Here is a 23,693-nt window from a genome sequence, read left to right as displayed (position 1 = left end):
AATCTCACCTCAGCCTTGCAGCTGGAATGTGGCTTATCGCTGTTGGTCACCTGGCCTCTGCCGGACAGCGGTGGGCAGCTTTAGCTGAATCTTGGCCGAACTGGAGAAGGGGGGCCACTCGTCTGCCCACAGCAGGGCTGTGCGGGGGTTCTGCGGATGGAGCAGGGTCCATCGACTCCAGGATGGCCATGGCCTGGCCTGGCCTGGCCTGAGCAGGGCCTGGGCTGGGTCCGCTGGCCCCCGCATGGGGCCCGCAGCCACCTGTCCCAGCACCGGAAACGAGAGAGAGCTTCTGTCTCAGGGTTTCCTATTCTTAAGTGTGAATCACAGAGGCGGTCACAATTTTAAGTGGCTTAGAGAATTGTCCATATTCAAACTGGCCAGCTGATAGGTTCTGTCAGGTCATAGAGGAAGCTGCAAGCACCCCTTTGCAAGAACATCACTTCCAGGACTATGCTTGCTAACCCATGACATAGTTACCCAAAATGGCTGGTTTGCACCTGCATGAAAACAAAAAGCCATTTCTAATGGTATAAATCCAATGCAACTTCCAAAAAAGTATTTATAATTTCAGCTCTGATAACTCTCCCTCTTGCATGCTTAGAGGGAAATAAATGAGTGTACTTAATTTTATTTTTTTTTAAAGTGATCTTCATGTTATTGCCCTACTTGGACAATCCACTTCAGACTAAGAAAGGAGTCACCTCTCAGATGAAGGTTGGAACATTAGAAATGTCACCCCATAAAATATTAGGAGCCTTCCAGGAAGTGGAGTCCTAAAACTGCTGATGTAAGAAAACTGGAGAATTAGCAAGTAAAGTTCCTAAGCCAGAGGCACAACAATAATTCTTAATAGAAAAAAAGCCCAGATAGAATAGTTGAAACTATTTATGGTACAATTGTCTATAAAAGAGCCATTAAATTTGAACAGAAAAAAGCTCAGCTCAGAAGCCTGGGTCTACCCTAATAGAAGCACTAAATAATGACCTCCTCCACTGAAAAAATACATGAACTTTTGCAAAAAGACTAATATTAAAATGTTATATCATTGCAAATACCTATGATTTTATTCCTTAATAGTGGTATAAGTCAGGCATAAACCAGGACAAATGACATTATCAGGAAAACAAAACAGATCATTAACAGGACAGTAACTTTGCCTTGTAAAGGACACTCCAGCAGTCGTTGGTACTGCTTGAACTCCAGCTGACATTGCTGCAGGAACTATTGAAAGCTTTTATGCTCAGTACCATCTCTGTTACTACAAGGAGATGACGGTAGTCAAAACTATTCTCCTGCTTAGCCAGCCATAAGAACATTTTCTATCCCCTCGAGCTGTGTATTTTATGTATGATCTGATGAAGATATTTTTAACTAGTTTTTGTCTTCTACCTTTATACATACATTTATGAATTGCAGCCTCTGAAAGGATAGAATCATACTGCCATGCTGCAAACCTAACCCAGTTATTTTTGTTGATTCAATTCAAATCTCATGAAAACCTCTCTTTAAATTCTGGAAGGGCAAATTTTACTTAAGATTTTCAAGCACACACTAGAATTTTAAATCCCCAACTGATTAAGCTCCTTGTGAAAACCAGGTCCTTAACCAGTTTTTTTTGTTGTTAGTATTGATACTTTCCCAGAATCAGGTTCTTTTATTAAGTAAGGATTAGATCCGGTTCTTCATGATACAGGAAAAAAAGCCAAAAAGATTGGAAGGAGATTTGCTTCATTCATGTATTTATTTAAGTATAAACATGGAAAGTATAGTGACTACTATATTGCTTCAGTATGGAGTAAGAGTTTTGCTTAAATCTGAATGTAGGACAAAAAAGTGACTGTATAGTTTATTCGCTCTTCAGTGTTTCAGCTGAGACACCAGAAAGCAGTACCTGCTATAATATTAATTTTTTCTTTTTGAAGTCTTATGTGACATTATTGACACCTTTGTGAGGATGGTTCTATATTCATAACAGTGATAGAATTATTTAAAGTTTTACTATATTTAATTATGGCTGATATCAAAATACCTGCTCTGCAAGATACTTATTACTGTCAATCCCTATTTCACTGAACCTTAGGGTACCAAACATATATAATAACTGTTTCAGCAGTTATCAAAAAAGAATTTAGTGAAATATGGATCTCAAATTGCTAAATTTGTCAGTGGGGCAGAACAAAAGCAATTGGAAAGAAAATGAAGGAGAAGAAAAATTTTGTGGGGAATTGTTGCCTCTTGAAATAAAAAATTGGTGTCAAAATTTAAGTATTCAGGGCTGTCTTCTGAATGCAGTTCTTTTTAATTTTTGTGGTTTTTTTCCCCCACTACTTCAATGATACACAAAGACATCATATATTTTTAAATAAACTAGCAGATATTCCTCAAGAGATAGTTTCCAAGCGCTGTGGACCTCAGCTAGGATTAATGGTCTAGAAATCAGCCTGCCCCTCTGGTGACTCTCTCCACTGATCTAACCTCTCTGGAATTAATTTTTTATGGTCAGATTAGAAAGATTAAAATAAAACAGAGCTGAGTGTTGAGTGGTATAATTGTTGTAATATAAAAGAGAGTGTTTGAGCTCTTTCATTTCCCTAAACCACCTGCACAGTTTTAATGGCAAATATGCTAGAAGCATTCTGTCCTTTTTGTAAAAGAATTCTGTCCTCCCGATGTGGAGCCTCAGTTCCTCTGAAGCAGCTCTCAGACCTTTACTGAAAGGATTACCACCTTGAATTTGTAATCTCTTTTAGAGATGGACCGGTTGTTACACAGCTGGCACTGTTATTGCACAGTCCCATTTTAGTAATCTGTAATAGCCATCTGTGCACTCTCAAAACCTTTCCAGATAAAACCCAAGCATTTCTACAGTCCAAAGGTGTATACTAATGTTTCAGGGTGGATTTATGATGAGTATTTAATGGGAACATAAAATTATGCTATAAGGAGAATATTGGCTTTAGAGGAATTCTATGTATTGAAAAAAGATCCAGATCTTCACATTAAGCAATTTGAGCATTTTTTGTCCTACTTAATTTTATTTTGAACTGCTGAAAATCAGCAAAGTCTTATGTTGTAATGGTTTGCTAAGTCTCTTTAAAGAATAAACTTTATCATCTCATGTGAACTAAGACAATTCATTGTCTTAATTGAGCTTCAAAATATGTGATTTTTAGAAGGAGAAGGAAAGTTTGACGCTCTATGCCTTTTATAAACCTTTTTCTAAATGGAGAGTGGGAAATATGATTGATAACTGTTTAATAATTTAGTTTATTTTCATTCATTTCATTCACGTATAACAGATGAGTAAGCAACGAGTAGACTGAACTTATAGTTTTGGGCTTTTATTTTTCTTTCCTTTCAGCTATTATTTTCTTTTCTAGATGAAAATGAATTTTAACTTTAAAAAGAAAAAAAAAGGTCACGTTTTCACAATTCTGTCAAGTTTTGTGTATTTTGCCCATAGGGGAACTTTGTACTGTACACTCAACAAATTTCTATATTCTTTTGTTTTGTTTGCTGGATCGTGCTGATAAAATGATATAAAACAGAGTTAGAGATGTTTGCTTCTTGTCACAAGCTAAACATTGGGGATAGAGGACTGTAGTGTGCTATTGGTACTTAGATTCTTTTAAACACCAAAAGGCAGCAGAATTTCCACTGCAGATTTAACTTAAACAATTGCTGACCCCAATTCTACCTAAATTATGACTTTAGTTGGAGACCAAGATCTGCTTTTGTTGCTCAGATCAGTGGGTAAATCTAAACCTATGTTCCTACTGAAAGCAGTCAAAGCCAATAAAATGTTTTTTAGAACATTTTTCTGCAGTGGATGATGATAGCAAGCTTTGTATGAGCAGCTTCCTCAGGGAAAGACAGTAAAAGGAGAGGGGAATTGTCCTTGCCCCTTTCCTGTGTTTTACTACCTCTTTGTCTCAGGCTATTCCAGCACAACAGCAGATTCTGCAGGGTGAGAACAGGATAATGAGGGAAATATGAGATATCTCAGTTTCTTCTACCCTTGTTCATAAAGGAAGGATTTGGGTTTTTTCCCTCCAGACAGGTAGATGCATTGTTACCTGCTGAAGCCTCTGTTTTCAGAGTGGTCTTTTCTGCATCTTCAGAATAGCAGGACTTGAAGAAGTCTTTCTACATGATATGCAAAGTAAACAACCCAGTTTATTTGTATCTGAGTGGTGGCTTATTTTTAAGCATCAGTTGATTTCCAGAAATTCAGTAGTTCAGAAAGTAAAATATGATTGCTATATCTGGGTTAAGTAATCAGGAATCCTTTTCATGCCTTTTTATATCTTTTCACGCCTTTTTATATCTTTTCACGTAGTAGTGAACCCAGAGAAGTTACTTTCTGTTGTTGATGCACATCATATTGTGACAGTGTATCATGCACCTGTGTTTGCTTCTATGGCTATAGACCCAAATGTGTACACATGGTAAAAGTAGTAGCAAGGATTTTAATACTCATATCTACTTCTGTTTTCATAAGTGAAACAAAGATCAGTTGTTAAAATTATCTTTTTTTGTAGCTTGACCATAAACCCAGAAAAAATACTGGCAGCTAAAAATGTTATTCTAAGCAGAAACTACTGAGTCTGTTTCCTGAGCACAGAGAATGTAATTCTTGGGAGAATATTTAGGATTTTTTTTTTTTTTTTCAAAGAGTAAGGGAATGAAAATGAGCAATGGAATAGTTCTCAGAGAGGTGTGATTATAGAGCCTGCATGATGCCTCTACATGAAAATGAAGGTGTTTTCTCACAATCATGTAGAACTTTGTGTAATTTACTTAATTACATAATAGAACAAACAATGCTTTTGTAATAGAGTAGGCATCCCATATAGCCATAAACCATATAGTAAGGTCAGGTCAGGGAAAGCCTCAAAGGTGTCTGAAGAGTCTGATTTCTTATGGAAACTCCGAACCTGCCATTAACCCTGTCACATTCTCAAATAATGTGACATTGTAAAAGCCTTTCTTCCAATCATAATAATGATGTTAGATGATAGTAACTTTCTGTGCAATAATACAAAGCCTTGTTTAATTTATTGTTTAACCAGTCATTATGACATGTCATTTATTTTAATCCCTCTGAAGGATAATCCTATTTAAGAATTGCAACAGGATTTGAATACTATTCAGAGACAGAAGCGAAATTTCTCTTTTATCATAAAATATTTTTTGCAATGGCTATTATACTATTTCAGTACCAAAATTAAAAAGTGACTTTGCCTATACTGGTTTGCTTGGTTATACAGCTATATGTATTTAAAAATTTTGTTAGTAGTAAGCAGTTTTCAACAGATGAACATACAATAAAAATACTGTAAAGCACACACTTCTCAGGTTATTCTAAGATCTATAGTTGAGAAGACAAAATATAGAAAATGAAATTTAATGAGATGAAAATTTATTAGAGATACACACCTTCTAAAATTTCTGTATTGAGAGATTTGTGGTCCATAGCTTCAATAGGAAGATAGGAAAAATAAATCACTCTGGTTTTGGAACATTTTGATTTTACTGTTCTGGGAATTATCAGCCTTATTTATAGGTACTATTCAATTTGATTTATTAAATGATTTTACAGAGAATGTTTTACAGTGCAATAAAATCATAGAGCTTAACACTAAGGTGACCTTCATCTGAAATATGCATATGAAAATACTCAGTTCATGTAAGGATAACCATTATTTTTTTTTAGCTATATTAAATAATCATTTCCATTTATACAGCAGATATTGCTGATCTGTCCCAATAATTTATCCAATAGTTTATCATCTAACTTTACTTGGTGGTAAAATAAAAACATCTAAACCATGCAATCACTGGGATATGGCTTTAATGATTTGATGAAACAATATTCAAAGAGCTGAGAAAAATAATTTCCTGTCACTGAGATTGTCCTTCTGAAACTTCTGTCTCATTCAGGTCTTTTTATTTCACTGTGTTTTGTAATTTTATCTGATTTTTCACTGCCCATTTTGGGGCTTGAATATGTTTTTTTACATCACTACGGTACAGCAAAATTTATGATAATCATTAACACTGAGAATTCCACTTTTACCCACTCTTCTGTCATAAAATAGTAAGTCATGAAAAAGAACTTTGTTGGGGATCTAGAGCATAAATCTTCAGATCTGGTGGTGTAGAGATCAGGAAAGATGTGACAAAAGTGAATACTATTATGTAACAAAATAAGTACCAACGAAGAAAAGAGAAAAAAAAATGAGAACTAGCACATGAATTAAAAAAAAAAGATAAAAATCTATAAAAGAGTAGGGTACATCATCAAATGTTTCCTCTTGAGCAGCACTGCTCTGAGTATTCCTTTATCTTTTCCTGTGCTCTGAACAGACTACCTCTCATTGTAGGAAGACTCTTCAACTTTACTTACCCTGAGGCAAATTACCCAGGCTGGCAAAGCTGCATATTTTGACTTTTATGCTTTATTATTTGGAAATGCAATGATCAGTTGCTACTATCATTTACATTGGCAAAAAGTGAGTATTGCTTCCTTTGCTTTAGAGAAAATATATCTAGAGAGGTCCCTTCCAACCATAACTATTCTGTGATTCTGTAATTATGATGTAATAGGCAATACTTTGATAAAGTCTGTGCTTTCCCCCTTTGGAAAATGCTGACTGATTGACCTTAGAAATAATGACTGGTAATTAATTTTTTAGTACCTTTTATTTCAACAAGCCTTTCAATGTGGGGAGGTGCTGTACACTTTTCGAAAAACACTTATGTTCTCTTTTTGATGGAGATTGTGGGGAGAGTTCAGAATCATAATGTTCTTGTCCAGTTCAGTGAATAAATCAAAACATTTTTTCTTGCTTAAGTATGATTTTAAAATCTCTATTCTTTTAGAGTCCTATTTTCATTTAGGAGTGGATATTCATATTCATATATCTCTGACCCTTTTTTTTCTGATTGTATAGGCTTTTGCTCCTTGTGCTAGTTTTCTTACAATGTAGTAGTGGCTTTCTAGTTTTATCACATTGATTAAGAGAAGATGTCATAATTTCAGATACAAAGTAACTTCTATCAAGCGTACCATAGGGAGACTCACCTTGACTCACCATATACAAAGAATATCCTTTTAGAGTTTGATAAGAGGATGCTGGGAATATTTGCCAGATTAAAAAAAAAGGACCCAACAACACACAAACAAAAAACCCCTCAAAACACAGAATTTTTTTTTTTTTTTTAAGGAACTGAAATGTCTCTTCAGTGGTTCTCAGGGCAAATTCCTAGGCAGCTCGTAGTCAGCATGTCACATATTGTTGGTATACGCACAGGATCATATGGAAGTCTGTTAGTACTACATCTGTAGTGCAACATCTACATTTGGGACCCAGCAGAAGTAGAATCCTGGTGTTCTGCTTCTGGGCAGGAGGTAGATTATTTGAAATGATTGAAATTTAGCCTATTTGTGCAGCATGGATTTATCAGCAATAGCCTTACTTCCAGGTTTCCATTTCTCTCATTCTGTCCCTGCCTCTGTAAGTACATATGAATTTACAATATAGTTCACAGATGGCTTTCTAGCAAAAACTTCCTTTGTGAATAAGACAAGCAAGAACTTGTTTGTGCAGGGCACAAGGTACAGTAACAAGAGGAGGCAGCTATTTGAGTAGTGTAGGCTAGAGAAGGTCTCTTAATCAGTCTAAATATTAATATAGAACCGATTACAAATGCAGTAAGAATGTTCCAGTACTTGTACTCAACCTGGGATGCAAATGGTAGCAACATCATTACATTCAATACTAAAACAAAGTGCTTGTTTAATAGTTTATCTACATAGAGCTAGATTTAATAGGAAGCAGTGGACTGTACTACAGTCAACACATTAATATATCTATAATTAAAAAATAAATAGAATTATTAAGTCAGAATCACTTCCCCCATTAGTCTAGTGAAATTCTTTTATTTATATATAGAGAATACACGTCACAAAATAGAATAGATTTGCCTTTGATCATACTATTGCATGAGAGAAGGCCCCAGCTAACAAGAACAGTAGAAAGTAGAGCATTAATAAAAATAGAGTCAAGAAGCAATAAAATGAAAGAATAAGAAAGAAATGGTAAAATACTTGTGCACTAGAAGTATTTTCTCTGTGAACCCAGACAATGAAGTAATCATAGGGAAGGAAAATTCTATTAAGCCAAGAACTTTCTTGTGCACTCTGGTATTGCAAAAAAGTCAATATTTTCTAATTTTGGCATGCTCATAATCTAAGATGTTCATTCTCTTCTCATAATCTGGTGAAGCCTTATGTGGTCATCTTTTGCTTTTAATTCATTCTATTTGGGTTATTGTATACTGGCAACAAATAAATGACCAATTATGTGAATTTGGGTCCATTATATTTTGTTTCCATTTAACATATTTTGGGCCTTCTGGTATCTGACTTTGCCAGCAGTAAACTCATTGCTTTTGTTTAATTAATTTAATTTGTCATACTATTATGGAAATAATTAAACAAGGGTTTTGTGCATTCTCTATAGTATTTGCCTTTCACTGAGTCCTTTAGACTTAGATTCGAAATGCTGCATCATATCTTTCTTCTTGCAATGAAAGAAATTTGAACAAGTGCTGTTAACAACCTGTTTTATTGTAGTTTGCTTTTACTTGGGGGTGACCTTAGATGACTCAAGTAGGAGTCCACCTACTAGAAACTAGATTTTAGAATTAATGCCAATAAGAATAAGCTAATAATATTCTGCTTACAGAACCTGTTTTGGCATCTCCAAATTATACTTCTCCTTCACATCTGGCTTGAATATCTCAAAAGCCTTGAGATAACATAATCTTATGCGTACCAGAAATAAACTATGCTCTAACAATCAATGAAAAATGCTGTGTGCCAAAGTATGTCTTAAACCTAGCTCCTACAGAAGGCTGTGGGAAATCTACAGAGATTTAGCACCTACAGAAGACTAAGAAGAAACAGCATATGCTGTCATACCCACTCTGTGGCCCATGAAAAGAAAAAAAATTGACAGATATTTGTGTAGGTTATGAGAATTGATAATAAAGTCATAGGAAATTTTACAGAATCACAGGATATTCTGAGCTGGAATTTGAAATTACAATTCTCCTGTAGCCATAGGAAGTTGAAAAAGATAATCTAGCCAGTGCAGCTCAGGTACAGTGCCCAAGTCTTTTGACATTAGTCAGGATTAGGTAAGGGTGGAAACATGGGAATGTATGTGGGATACGAATTGACTCAAATTTGGTCAGTTTAGTTACTGTACACGTCCAGTGAGTTGTAGCTTGTCCTGCTGTTTCTGTGCCAGATGTACTGTAAGTCTGGCAGAAGGTTTCATAGCTGTTTCAAAGACCAAGCACAGCTTTACTACCCTTGGAAACCAAGGTAAAAAAGGACACACTGAGAATTTTGATGTGTGTTGTTTATCTTGCCCAACCATGCTGGGCTGTGTTTCTGAATCTTTTATGTTAGACATAAATATAAAATAATCTAGACAGAAGTCAACATTTTCTTTATATGTTGACAGATAACTATAATTTACTTTTAAGAACGGTTAAAATTAATTTTCAACAGTTTTTAGCAAACACAAGATCATTTGTGCTAAAATTCCTTACCTTTTAATTTAGATTAGTAAAAATAGATATGTGCTTGCATTATAGCACACATTAAACACCCTAGAGAAGCAGTTCCTATATTTTGGAAAGCTATCACATACTTTCAATTTGAAAATAGTGTTTAAAAATGCAGAGTCCAGCAGCATGCATCAGATTAAAAAAAGAACAATTCAGATTACATATTTTCACCATATTGGTAACAAAATATTTTATGTTTTTTGCAAAGTTACAGAAGTCCTGAAAGCAATTTTAAATTGATGGTCAGAAGAGTTTAGAAAAAAAGCAATTCATTCTCAAGAACAATAGCACATAATATGGAACCTTTATTTGCTGTTGGCATTACAGTAAAACAAGTGTGATTGTGATCCATGGAGACTTCAGGTTTTTGCTGTTAATCCTCCTACGAGGATAACGCGATACCCTGCAAACCACTGTAGATTCACAGTAGATCCACAGACTAGTAAATATCCTGGGCTTTCAAAATAAAAGACATTAAAAATATAACTCATAGAGATCCCTATTTCTCTAAATGTATGCCTGTATTTCTAATTATATTTTACCTCTCTCTGAACTATTTAATTACACAATTCTTTCTCAACCCAAGGACTACCTTTGACACTGCTGATGTGAAATGCACTAGATTGGTTGAAGCATTCTTTTTAAAACATGTTTTGCTAAAATAATATTAAACATTTGTGATTCTGCTATCAGAAATAACAAAAGAAATAGAAAAAATGAGATGCAATTATTCCTGATTTGTTTAAATGCTGCTGCCATAGTGATCTTCCAGCCATGCTTCTGAGGTAGTTTTACTGCAGACTTTTTCTGGATTTATTTGCTTTCAGATTTTAGCTCTGCTGTTATGTTCTTTCCTTGTAGGCACCTGCAAACCCTGCAGTTATGAAGCAGTATTTGTTATTCATCCTGTTTTCTGGGGCAAGTGGGAGACAAGAAGGACCATAGGTCACCATAAACCGTTCAGGTCAAGCAGTTTGGGTTTCAGAATCCCTCAGAGCTATCATCCTCCTGCTTTCTCAACAGCTAACAGCATATCATAAAATGTCAGTGGTTTTGGTGTCAAGAAATGAGTAAAAGCAATTCCAGAAAATAAATTTAATTCCTGTTTAATCTGAACAAAGGTCCTGAATACTGTTGCAGTTCTGCAGGAGTTTCTTAAATTTATTTTCCATCTGGCCTTAACAATGGTCCCTTAAGATATGTGGGCAGATCCTTGCTGACTAGAATGTAATACCCTCAGTGTTCAACAAAAATAAGATGCAGAGAGTCTATTTCCAGCTTGTATTTTGCCATCCGTTTTCATTATATGTTTGTTTGTGAGCGGCAGCTTCCTGTTCCACCTATTTAGTGACTGTTCTCAAAGTCCACAAAAGCGTAAGAGAAGTTTCAAGGAAAAAAAGGAAACTTCAATAATTCTGAAAAATATCAAACATTGGATAGACACTTGTAAAGGTAATCTGTAAAAGTAATTTGTAAAGGTAAAAGCCTTCCTGGTGTATCTTCTTGCCTTCATATTGATGTATTTTTACTATTGTTAAGGACAGAGAGTATCAACACAGAAAATAAGATTGCAATATGGAACTCTAAACTGGTTTGTATTGGAGAGTTTTTTGAAACTGTCAGTCTTCAGCCAATGTGCTTTTTTTCTGTATACCAATTTCAGCCACATTTTTTACATGGTGCCCACGTTAAAGCAGAAGTCTGTTACTTGTGAAACACCAGCTGTTGACATTTTTGAAGTTGCATGGGGAAATTTGAGCCTTTTGTAAAATGTGTCCAGCAGGATATAGAAAATTTAGGGGAGAAAGGGCACTTTTGAACAAAAATGCAATCATCTTCCTATTTTTCATGGCAACTAACAGGGATCTAGTTTCTTTTACCTTCAATGGGAAATTCTATTTTTATTAAGCAGAGCAGTAAATTAGCTTCTGGCATTTTGTATCTTGGACAGCTGCAATGCTCAGAGCCACAGAGATGACAATTAGAAAAGAAATTACATGAGTAGTGTGGTAAACTGAAGGGGGAAGAGCGAGTTGTCTTAGGCCAAATCATTTATCCAGAAAAGATTTCATCAGGCTAATGTCAAAAAATTTTCAAAAGAAATGTGCTTTCTGCTTCCCTGAAAAAAATCTGGCTGAATTTTCATCTGTTCCTGGTGTATTTGCCCTACTGGCTATGTATTCCATGATACCCCATGTTAATGCACATTAATTACCATTATTTATAGACTAAGTTAGAAAAGTGATTTCTTTTACAGTAAACACTATAAGATGCTATACCTTCTTGAAAGGAATTAATTTAAAAAGTAATTAAATTCTGTGGGTTTTTTAGAAAAAGTATCTTTAGGGAAACAAAAATACTTCCTATACAATTGTATGAACTGCTAAATCTATTCTACCCTGAGTTTATCCATACTCTTTTAGAGAGGAATTTCTGATTTGAGTTGTGGGATGGTATTATATAAACAGTGTTTTTTCATTACTATTTCTTTTCCTTCTTTTGCTGTTGGAAAATTAGAGATGCTACTTCATTAGTCTCTAATGGTAAAAAAGGTAATAATTTCAGTACTTTGAATTTACTTCCGTTTCCAACAAATAGAGAATACGGCAAGAAGGTGAATGATTGCATGGATAACTTTGATAATTGTTATATTGAAGAAGTCAATTATTAGGCCAGACTCAAAAAAGCCCATTTACATTTGACTTTCCTTCTGTTTCAGTAAAATTGCACACTATTGCTGTACAGTGGTTTATGTCTCTCAGTTTCCATAAATTAGTTTGTGCAATCTGTCCCTGTGACCTCAGGAACAATTCTCCTTCTGTCTGTATGAGGCATATGAACAGGGATGCTGAGACTGGAAAACTTAGTAGAGCTGATAATTGATTATTTGCCCTGTAAGTAAACATCAGCTGCGGCTAACATTGAGTTGGATGGGTAACTTTCTTGTATCACAGCCGCACACCACCACCACACAGCAGGAGGGAAGAGAAACTTGTCAGCTGCTCACAGATTAGAAGGAAAGAAGGGGTTTTTTTTCTCCTTGTCAGACTAGCAAATTGTTATGGACTTCTAGCACTGAGTGTGAGATAGAGACTGATGTGTTTGTATTGGTTCCTTCTGTAGCTCTGACCCCCTAACATCAAACCAAATCTTTGAGAGCACACATGTATGGGAGGGAGGAAGGACTGGTGATTAAGATTACAAATTGTGGATATACAGTTAGAAAAGGAGAAAATAAAAAAGGTGATTTAAAGAACAAAAATAGAGTGGGCTTCTTGAGGTACTTGATGCTCTGTTCCCTTCCCCACTCTTATGTTTTCACATATGTTTATGTTACTTAACATTTACCTCCCCCTCATAACAGTTAATAAAATGCTTTTCAATGCACTTTGATAAACCTGAGATCTACAGAAAGAGGCAAAAGCATCAATTTTCTGCAAGATTAAAGCAGGAGAGATCAGATATTCACAAAACAGTTCTGTTCCTGCAAACCTTACCTTTGAGGTCAAAAAGATGGCTAGGGAAGGCTTTTAAACTCAAGCTTTCTGTTTTGCTCCATGATCCTTTGCCAGGTTTTCTCTCATTTGCAGAGAACTTAAGTGCTCCCTCCACATTTTAATTTCTGTTTCAGAAGTTCTGCCTGTGAAAGCAGGCAGTTATTACAAGCAGAATTTATTTTAGCATGACCATAGACAATTATATCTCATAACTGAAGTAATTCTTCACTCATCTTAATATTTGCTTCTGTCCCTTCAATATTTGCAGATTTTATCAGCTTCCCTTTTCAGTTTTACTGCTGCAAACTAAACAATCCAGGTTCTTTTAATCTATTTTTTAACTAAAGAAGAAGTTTTCCCGTCATCTAATCATTGTATCAGTCCTGCTATGGAACCCATTCCAGTTTAAATTAACATTTCTAAAAAAAAATAATTAAAAGAGACCAGAAATATATGCAGTATTCGGAGGTTTTTCCAGTTTGGCAACTGATTCTGAGTTAATTTACCAGTAGGTTTAAAACAATTAGGCTCTTAGTCATTCTTGTTTTTGTTAAATTATAGCATTGCCTTTAATTCCTTTCCTGGCATTTCATGTCATAAAAAAGGAATCACAAAAGCATTTGTTTCCCAATTAGCCTTTATTTTTGTTTTCTTTCATTATGTGCGTTTTTTTTTTTTTTTTTCCTTCTCATTTATAATTCTAATAGTAATAAAAAAAAGATCTGAAGTTGACTTTGGTAAAAGATTTCATCATGTGTCTTCACAACTAGAGATTATGTTATAGTGATAAAAATAAACTTGCTAAAAGCATAAATATGTTATTTGCTTGTCTCCTTCTAAATATTACAAGTAACTTTGGTAATAAAGGTCAAGGTTTCCTATATCTATAAAATGTCATAAATGTTACATATAAACATAGCTGAGAATATGTTACTGTAATAAAGTGTATCTATTATTTGTTATCCAAATAGAGAAATGTTATACTAGTGGAACATTTATTTAAAAAAAAAAATCAATAAATCTGGTATATCAAGTTTTCTACTGATCTGATACTGCTTGTGGATTTAGGCATGTTGCCTGGGGCCATCCTGCAGCTTTAGAAGAAAATAGCTAGAGGTTATAAAACTGACTGTGATGCTTTACCTTGATTGAGCAAGACTGAGCAGGCAAGAATGGGAAAGAGAAGGTATTTGATCACAGTTACTTGAGTTTCTATTACACTTATTTTTCTTGCCAATTTAAGAGTTAACAGAAGAAAAGCAATATAATGAAAACATAAGGTAACAACCTATTCATAGACATTCCTGAAAGAAAAGATAATGCACAACACAATGCAGTTGCAACAATGGTCAGAGAAAATGACACAGTATGTATGGACGATAAAATGTAAACTCCAAGCTTAGGCTTTGATCATGTTTCCTTCGGGATCAGCACTTCATTCGATGATACAGATACAAGTGGAAATGGGAGGGAGATATAAACCATTTTCAGCTATGAAGTATTTATTAGTAATGATGACAGATTTTTTATTGCTACTGACAGTAATGCTTTTCAAGGTATTGTTACCACTTTCCTTTTGTTCCCCTGTCAAATACCAGACATACCTATTTAAGCATTTCATTTGATCATTGGTTGTTGGATGTCCTTGGTCCTAGATTATCCTGCTGTATGAATTAATATGAAAAATCCTATATTTAGTTTTCAGAAGAGTACACCTCTGAATATACAGAGAGATTGGCAGGGGGTGGTGGGGGTGAAGAATTTTTCATTCCTATAGAGGGATATTAAAAGACCGTGTAGGTTATAGTGATATTTTGAGTGGGACTCAATTCATAGACTTTTTGTTGACCTACTGTGCTGAGGTGAATTTTATTTAGAGAGAGGAGATCTGTAAAAAAAGTCAAGAGCAACAGAATAGTTTAATATTAAGAAGCCATATTGATATGTGATATATTCAGTGGATCTTTGTTTCCCCAGCAGAATTCCAGTGGCTAAAATACCAGGTTTAAATTCAGTCCAAAGCATTTGAACTGCAGTCTTATTTGTGTCACGTCTGTCATAGAATCATAGAATGATTTGTGTTGGAAGGGACCTTAAAGATCATCGAGTTCCAACCCCCGCTACCATGGGCAGAGACACCTTCCATTAGACCAGGTTGCTCAAGGACCCATTGAACTTGGCCTTGAGCATGTTCAGGGATGCAGCAATTTTCTGCTGCCGCTGTGCTTCATCTTCAGTCAGTTGCGTAAGAAAATAAATCCAGAAGTGCTAATTAGCTGAAGGTAATGACAACAGAATGTGTCACTAACCATTGAAATATAGTGTGGGAATTTCAAAAAATCAATAAATCATCACACCTTGTTAAATCAAATCAGTCACTATAATAAACCAATGACAGTGCAGTGATGTATAGAAAATACTGAGCAAAAAATATCACCTATCTTTGCACCCCAGACCATAATTCACCAGCAGTTATGATAGAATATAGTTTAATAAAGTCTGTCAGCAGGTGCCATTATACTGAGGAAGACTGCCTTGACAGAGTCTGTGCATCCAGTGAAACTCCTATCACTCCTAGAAGCAGTTGAATCTTATGCTGATTGCAGCCCTTCAAATGGAGTTTCCCTTCATTTTTGGGACTATCCTGTTGAAAGCCAAACTATGCACAAAACAGGAGGAGATTTTTTAATGTGTTCCCTTGCAAATATGAAGATACTTTGGCTTCTAACATCATGCTTTTTTTCTCCCCATAGTTTGATAAATAACTCTTCAGTATTTTTAATTATCAGAATCAAATGCTGGTCATGCTCCATTCACTATGGGTTTTGCCTATTTGTTTTGCTACTATTTGTTTTTTTCCATGTACATCATAAAAAAAGTAATTTTGGAAATGGATTCATTAATAACTGCAATCATGATGCTGTAACTTTAATTTCTTTGAACTGGAATGAATAGCTGCTATATTACTTTTTAATTTACAAGCTGGTTATCCAGGGAGCACAAGGAGGTAAAATGTATTTCAGAATTTAAACTCTGGATGTTTATGAGTACAATAGTAACAGTAAGGAAAGAATTAATAAATCAGGTAAGGCACAATGTAACTAACTTTAAATTTAACCTGAGGATGGTAAGAGTATATGTGACATGTCTAAGAATGCAGTCTTGCAAGCTGTTACTGCTGTGGCAACATAGATTTTGTCAAGAACACAACCAAACTAGGTGTTGTACACATTCATTACCAGCAAGACAGAACGAAAGTGGCTAATGGGCAATGCTAGTTTTTGTGCCGTCTGTGACTCTGTTGGTGTCACATAGCACTCTGCCTTGTACACAACAGGAAAGGACATTTGCAACAGAAGATTGAAAGGTCATCTCTCCTGTGCTCCTGGAGTCCTGTGTCCCACAAGGTAAGCCTGTAGTTTGGTCCTTTCCATTTTACTCTTTTGTGTCTAGGGATTTCCCACATAAAAAAAGGTGTCACTAATAAAACTGGGTGCATTTTTAGCAGCTCTGGAAAACCTAAATTGGTTGAATTCAGTGCAGTGATTAATTTAAAAACAAAATGTAGATCAGGCAATGTTGCCCAGCTGTCTCTGGAAATACTTTAATAAGATCTAAAAAAGATGTGTAGCATTTTTAAATCTCATACTGAGATAGCCAGTGGCATGGCAGCAAAGGGCAACTTCCAGCTGTGATGTTCCTTCTCAGTGGTCAGCTTAGTTCTGAAGGAATGAGGTGTAAACTGGCAGTGCTGTCATGCTGTTGGGCACCACCACTCACTGCAAGCCGTGCTCCCCTTGCATGTGACTTTCAGACAGCACAGAAAATGCTGGAACATAGTTAAACAAGTGGCTGGTTTATTAGACCAGTTGGAGAGGTTGCTAAGCATCGAACTGTCCAGTTTAAGATGATAGTTTAGGTATTGGAATTAACGTGCTACATCTTGGATTATTTTAATGTATAAATAACTGTAATGAGAATCCTCACTCTGCTGGGTTTTGCTGAAACTTGAAGCTCCCGACCCTTCTTTCCTGGATATATACTGTTTTGTTTAGTTTTGTTTTGTATGTGATAACGGTCCTAAACAATGATTAGTCTAAATGGTCATTTTGGCAGATTTGATTAGGTGCCAGCTACTACGAAGTTAATGTGTAATTTTGTGATTTGGTGTCCTGAGTATCCTATGACTGAAATGAATTTCTATTACTTCTGCAGGAGTTGGGTTTCTGTAAATATTTCTAGGAATCTGCCCATGACATAATTCCTCAACATAAGAAAAACACCTTTGTAGACTCTTCCTGAATTTCTTGTCCCTTCAGACTTTCAAAAGCATGTGCTTTTGGTCCTAAAGTTCAATTGAAGAGAAAGCATGGCTAATGTGAGGTATTTTGCTATTATCAATACCTTAAAAATAGTCACTCTTCTACTCTGACAGCACCGATTTACTGATTAATGGCCCGTCATCTTGGCTTTGTATGAAGCAATTGCACTCAGCTCCTGCTGAATTACCAAAGGAGCTGTATAACAGACTGCTGCACACTGTAAATGTTTCTACCACTCAAAACTCAGTGAGAACCACCAAATCATATTAGGACAGCAATTCCCATCTCCTATTGTGTTCCTGAGGCAGATGACGACCTATTGCTCCCAATAAGGACAATTTGGGAGCTTGAGACTGTACAAATCAGTAGCCTCCACTGGACGGATCTGTGCCCCACTAAAATAGTGTACTCACACTTTCAGCTTTCATTTCTGCCCCATTGAGAAGCCAGCTTAAAAGGATTTTCACAGCTCTTATGCCCTCTTTGTATTTCCACTGAAACTCAAAGTAGATCTTAACTAGTGAGTAGTTAATTGAGTTGACTTAAATCAGTTGTCTGCAGGCCTGGTCTCTGGGATGGAGAAATTATAAGTGCCTTGGAAATGGAGATGGAAGAATGCAATTCTAGTTGCTACTGAATGACTCCTGACAGCAGGATAGAAACATGAGGTCCTGGAGGTGTCATATTCTTTCCAAATCCTTCAATTAGATCTGTAGTGTTCGTGCCGCCTTGGCTCTTGGGAGTATATTTATTTTATGGACAAACCATTTACTCATCACCTGAATGACCACAAAGTACAGTTGTTCTTTGGAATTTGTTTTCAAAGAATATTTTGCCCTTCTTTCCCTCTGCTTTTTTTGTGTAGACAGCTTTTGAATGTGCTGGTGCACCCTGCCCAACCATTCCACTGCAGCTTCCTCGGCTGTAAATTCTTCCTCTGATATTTTGCCTTCATAAATTATAGAAGTTGTGGAGAATATAAGATGTTGCTTTCTATATCTTCTGCAGCACTGTTTGCAGCCCTGTTCACTTTTTAAATTCTTCTCATTTGTATCCCAATGGTAATAGCATTTGCTGGGAGGAAAGAATTAATAGTGGGAGAATGGCAAGGGGGATAGTAGATTTACTCAAGTGACCTTGTATCTGGGAATGCCAAGTCCTGGCAAATAACAGTGTGGGAAACTATATATTATGCCTAGCGCTGCTTATCCTCTGCTTTGAGAAGTAGACTTTCTGTGTAGAGACAACATAGGTGTTTACAGAGACTTGGAGACCCTCTCCAAGACATGCTTGAGCTTCCTGTCTTGGGAGAGAGATCAAAGCAGAGGTCATAAAAAGCACAGAGAAAATCATGGAGGTAAACTGGGCATGTGCCAGACTGTTTGATATATTGAGCCTGGGGAACAGGTCACGTGCTTTTTGCCCCTGCTAAGGTGGAATGAGCTTAGCAGTGTATGTGCCCCAGCTTGCTCATGAAATCCTCCAGCCTGAAAAGTGATGGAATAAATCTATTGTTCTCACTTCAGCTGTGGGTCATGCTCACCTTGGTTACTTGCATCTATCTGTTCATGCAGTATTATATTTCATAATTCATGTTGATAAATTCAAAGCACTTGTGGCTGATATCCAGAACCATCTTTTCTTAAGCCTGGAGCTAGAAATTATCAAGTGTCTAGCCAGCTCTCTGGCCCTGAAGTTTGTATTTCACTCCTGCCAGCAGTGTGTTTCCTTATATGTGCATGTCACAATTTGACATATAGCTTGTAAAGTCTTCAAGATATTATATGTTAACAAGTTAATCCATTGAAGAGAAGTTTCATTAATTGAATAAGAACAGATGTGTGCATAAGGTAACTTATTCCTCATTAGAGAAGAAAGTGTATGACCTTTGGAGCACTTAAATGTTGATAGGTAGATGGTATGGAAGATTATCTTTCTTTGAGTATCTTGTCTGAGCCATTTGATGTTAGTTTATGTTACATATATCAGTCAGCTAATGCTCAATAGATCTTTGTCATACTGTAGAAGGTGTGATAGATTCTAACAGAACCTATTTTATGTAAATAATAGAATTTAATAAGTAAATGGATTTCCATTTTTGGAAATTAGCTTTTGAAATTTTTTGCATGTCTGTGAAGTGGAGATTTGCAGGTCTCCACTGCTAGAGCTATGCCCCAAATTAGCTCATACGTGCACTACCAAATAGAGACTTGGTTACAGAGCAGGAATCAACAATATTTTTTTTAAGTTGTCCTTAGTGACTATTTGGCATTTGATTACTGACCTATGGTGATTTACATGCCCTCCAGTGACCACAGGCCACTTCCCAGCAAAACTGCAGATTATACAGTCCCATTCTCCATGGACATTTTCTCTTTGAGTGTTTGGTGGAGATAACTACTAGTAGAACTGTGTCTTGCAGTGACAAAAGCAAAAGGTGCTCACATTGGGCTCTGACATTCATCATAAATTTTTTAGAGATTGTTTTTCTCAACAGCTCTACCCTTCTGGTTTGCTGTGTTTTCTTTAGTGATACTCAGTCAGCACAGGCCCTGAACATTCCCCACAATTATAGTCCCCACAAATAAAAAAACTTCAGGTCATTTAGATAACAATATAGCTTTTTCATCTTTCCTTTCTCAGTTTGCACCCTCTGGAGAAGGCCAACAACAAAGGTTCACCATTTCTATCACCCTAGTTAGAGCTAGTCAGAGGACTCTGAAATCAGATAGCCTTTTGTGTGTGTGATAGTGTATCATATTCTGCCTTAAATCTTTGAGCTTAGTAACCCAAGAGTTCTGTCAGCTTGTCAGTTCTTCAGTTCTTGTCAGTTCTTCAGTTCTCTTGGTTTCTTTCTTGCCCCATGTTAGCCTCATGATCTATAATTAGGCATTTCAAGTTTCATCCAGATGTAAAAAAAAAAAAAATTAAAAGGAAAACTCAAAAAGCAAACACACAGACTGTCAGTGGACTTAATGCCATCCTCAAAACCTCATGATTTTTTAAAGCTCTGTAACATTCATAAGGTTTTTTCAGCATGTTAATAAGGGCAACAAATACAGTGCTGGTAACAATCTGAAAATAAAAATCCAACTCTTTTCTTGATGCAGTGCTTTAGAATTAGTTTCATATTTACAAACCCCGATTTCTTTCCTCATGAGTTTTAAAAATTAAGGAAATCCAACTGTAGTTAACTTGAAGCTTTCTGATAAAAATCTATCTTAAGACCTCTGATAAAGATTTTGAGACATATCTGTTATACGTGTCTACCTCTCGTGCTTTGAATTTTGCCATTTAAATGCTCATCAGTCAGGTCTGGCCGCGAGTATGATAAAGAATGTTAGCAAAATATCTCTAATCTGAATCCAGTCTAGGTTTGACTTAGAATAAGCATCTCATTTTTCATTCTGTAGCCATAAATTTCACTCTAACACATCTTGCAATGTTGTGATTGAGTATATTCCGGAGAACCGGAGAACCTTTTTCCTAATTCTTCCCAAATCTTACCCTAGTTCAGGAAATTACTTACCTGTGGAGGGCTTTAGAATTGACTGCTGGTAGATCCACAGAAAATTGCTAGGCTTAGTTCAGACAAGGACTTCTCCTATCAGTTGAAGCGCTACATTTCTTTATTTGCTGGATCTGAAGGCAAGGGCAATCTCACTCTGTACTTCAACTTACTTACTGTGAAAAAGAGGTGGTAGAATATAACAAGCATTCTACATAAAACATTATTTCAGCTGATATGTGCTAGATTGAAAAAAGGGATACATGCTGCAGATTCTTTGGTTAGAAAATATTGTCTAAACAGCATCTTTTCTAGCTGTGGCTCCAAAATTAAATCAATTTAGAGTGCACTTACAATAAACAGAATATGTTTTGTGGAAGCAATTGTTCTGTTGCATGAAATCACTTCCAAATCATTGTTTTTCTGGGTTTAAAGTACTTTGTATAACTGCAGTTGTGTAATGAAAAGAAGATTAGTATACTGCATGTATGAGACTTGTATTGTAACTGCAAAGAAAAATTACTCTCCTTGCATCCAGCCTACATTTTCTAAAATGTTAGGCTGAATGCAAGGAAAGTCATTTGCATTAATGAAGTCAAGCCCAAAAGGTAGATTTTTTCCTTTTAGGAAAATGTGAACCTAAAACTGAAATATGGAAATTAATTAATGTGTGCTGTGTTGAAGATCATATCTGGACAGCCAGAATCAAAAGTACCAGGAAAATGAAGGTTTTTTTCCTTTGAAAGTATCACCATTCTAAACTAAAAAGACAGAGCAAAGGAGGTTAAAGAAAGGTTTCAGCAGTAGCACTGTCTACGTAAGATAAATAAGTGGCATAGTTCAGAAATCTGCACTAGAGGGCTTATCTTCTGGGTTTTAGATTAGTCAGAATTATTTAGCACACTCTATTTAGCAGAAAAAGTCTTTTAAACTTTAAACCCATTGAGCTGTTTCTATTACAGAATATGTATTCACTGTTGAGTCAATCCTAGGGAACAGAATTGATAATCTTTTATCCATTTTATATTAGATCACCCATCATTAAGTTTCAGAACTCACCTATCAGTGACAATGAAATTTCATATGGGTGTTGCTTGTTAATTGCTCTAATTTACTTCTTAGGTGAGGAGATAAGAGAACAAAAAAGGCACTGAAGATAACTTTGAAAAAATCCCCTTACCTACATGGTCATGTATTGATGTTTCATGTACAAATATCCATTTAATCATGGATTAAAACCTGAGGTGAGGTTAGAGACAGTCCAAGTGATAATATTAAACAGATGCAGGTCAGAGAGCACAGGTGACACTAAGGGAAAGAAAGGCCAGGAGAGCAGTTAGAATAGAAAAAATGTAGAATTCAGGAGGAAAGGTGAAGTTGCAGTTTCATCTGCTAAAACTGCTTAGTGTCAGGCTAATTCCACTCCCTGAGAGGTCAGTGGGAATTTTATTTCTGATTTCAGTGGGAACAATTAAACAAAGTGGGTCAAAAACCTGACTGAGTCCTATGTTACATCTTACAGTTATTTGAACTCAGTGGTGGGCTGATTAGATTTTATGTATAAAACTTTTTGCTAACTTTTGCCCTGTTCTTTTAGGAGAGGGCCAAGGCAGTGGGCAAGTGATAAGAAAAGTACATGTAATATTAACTGTTTAAGTTAATAGGCTAGTTTAATGTGATGATTGGAAAATACGTAAAAATCTTGAAGGACAGTCTCAGAGGTAGCTTGTTATAGTGTTTTGGATTACTGTAATATTGATCTTGATTCTTGTTCAGAAAAGTTGAATAATATTTAAAGATGTGTGTCTTGTGTTAAATGTTATAAAAGGCAGAAGCAACTATTATAATGTTATAATAACTCATAATACTCTATCTTCTGTGCTCCATCCTCCTGCTCTAATTGGTGAATCCCTGAACAGACAGCTCCTTTGGGAGCATTCCTCACACCATCTTCAAAGTGCCATCATGACCTGGCACAACAGAGAAAAAAGGCATCTGCTGGGTCCTAGTCCCACTAAGTAAAGTGGGGAAGGGGATTAAAATATCTTCTGCGTGGTGAGACAATCCAGTCAGAAGATGGCATCGATAGATGTGAGTATGAGCTTTTGTTGCTGAGCCTCAGCATGTTTCATTCCTATATGCGTTACCTCCTTGGAAACATGTATCTTCTGATTTTGGTTAATGAGAAAGCTGACAAACTCCTTCTGTTTCTGACCTCTTTTGCAGCTGTTCTCAAGTCTTCAGAAAATAGCTTAGGGACACAGATATATTTGTCTTTACCTCCTATGAACAGATGATGAGGTAAGTATTGCCCTCCATTGTTTCCCCTTGAGTTGAAACATGGTATATAGAGGTTCCAGTGATTTGGTACTCACATCTTGATAACCCTGTTTCTAATTAATGTATGTTGTCTGTATTCAGGCTGTAGCTTCAGTATTTCTTATGACCTATAGGATAATTGCAATGGATGTATCTCATTCAGACAGAATTACTGATAAAAGGGAACTGCAAAAACATGCCGGGTCTTTTCTGGGTTACCACCACAACAGGAAGTTATTTTTTCCAATATAATTACTGGTAACGTTTAAAATTTTTGTTAATTTTGAGATTAACTACAGCTATGACTTTCTCAGTGACCGTGACCCATGTGATTTTAACACACAGGTCACTGTGAAATATACATGCAAACTTCTTATAGTCTATTCATCAGTATCAAAG

The 23,693-nt window shown here is 35.9% G+C and overlaps 1 long non-coding RNA gene across 1 annotated transcript in view; it reads left to right on the top strand.

Moving 5' to 3' along the window:
* The window catches only part of LOC104697195, a 30,776-nt gene extending 7,722 nt beyond the window's left edge, over nucleotides 1-23,054 (top strand). Inside the window, exons 3-4 of the long non-coding RNA XR_753134.4 lie at nucleotides 16,483-16,552; nucleotides 22,895-23,054. This is a non-coding gene — a long non-coding RNA (uncharacterized LOC104697195). The remainder of the gene's footprint in view (nucleotides 1-16,482; nucleotides 16,553-22,894) is intronic.
* Nucleotides 23,055-23,693: the final 639 nt, after the last annotated feature.

The sequence above is a fragment of the Corvus cornix genome, chromosome 4 (genome assembly GCF_000738735.6).
Source record: "Corvus cornix cornix isolate S_Up_H32 chromosome 4, ASM73873v5, whole genome shotgun sequence".
Classification (NCBI taxonomy): domain Eukaryota; kingdom Metazoa; phylum Chordata; class Aves; order Passeriformes; family Corvidae; genus Corvus; species Corvus cornix.
Note: the sequence above shows the minus strand (reverse complement) of the source record. Positions and strands in the feature narration are given on the sequence as shown.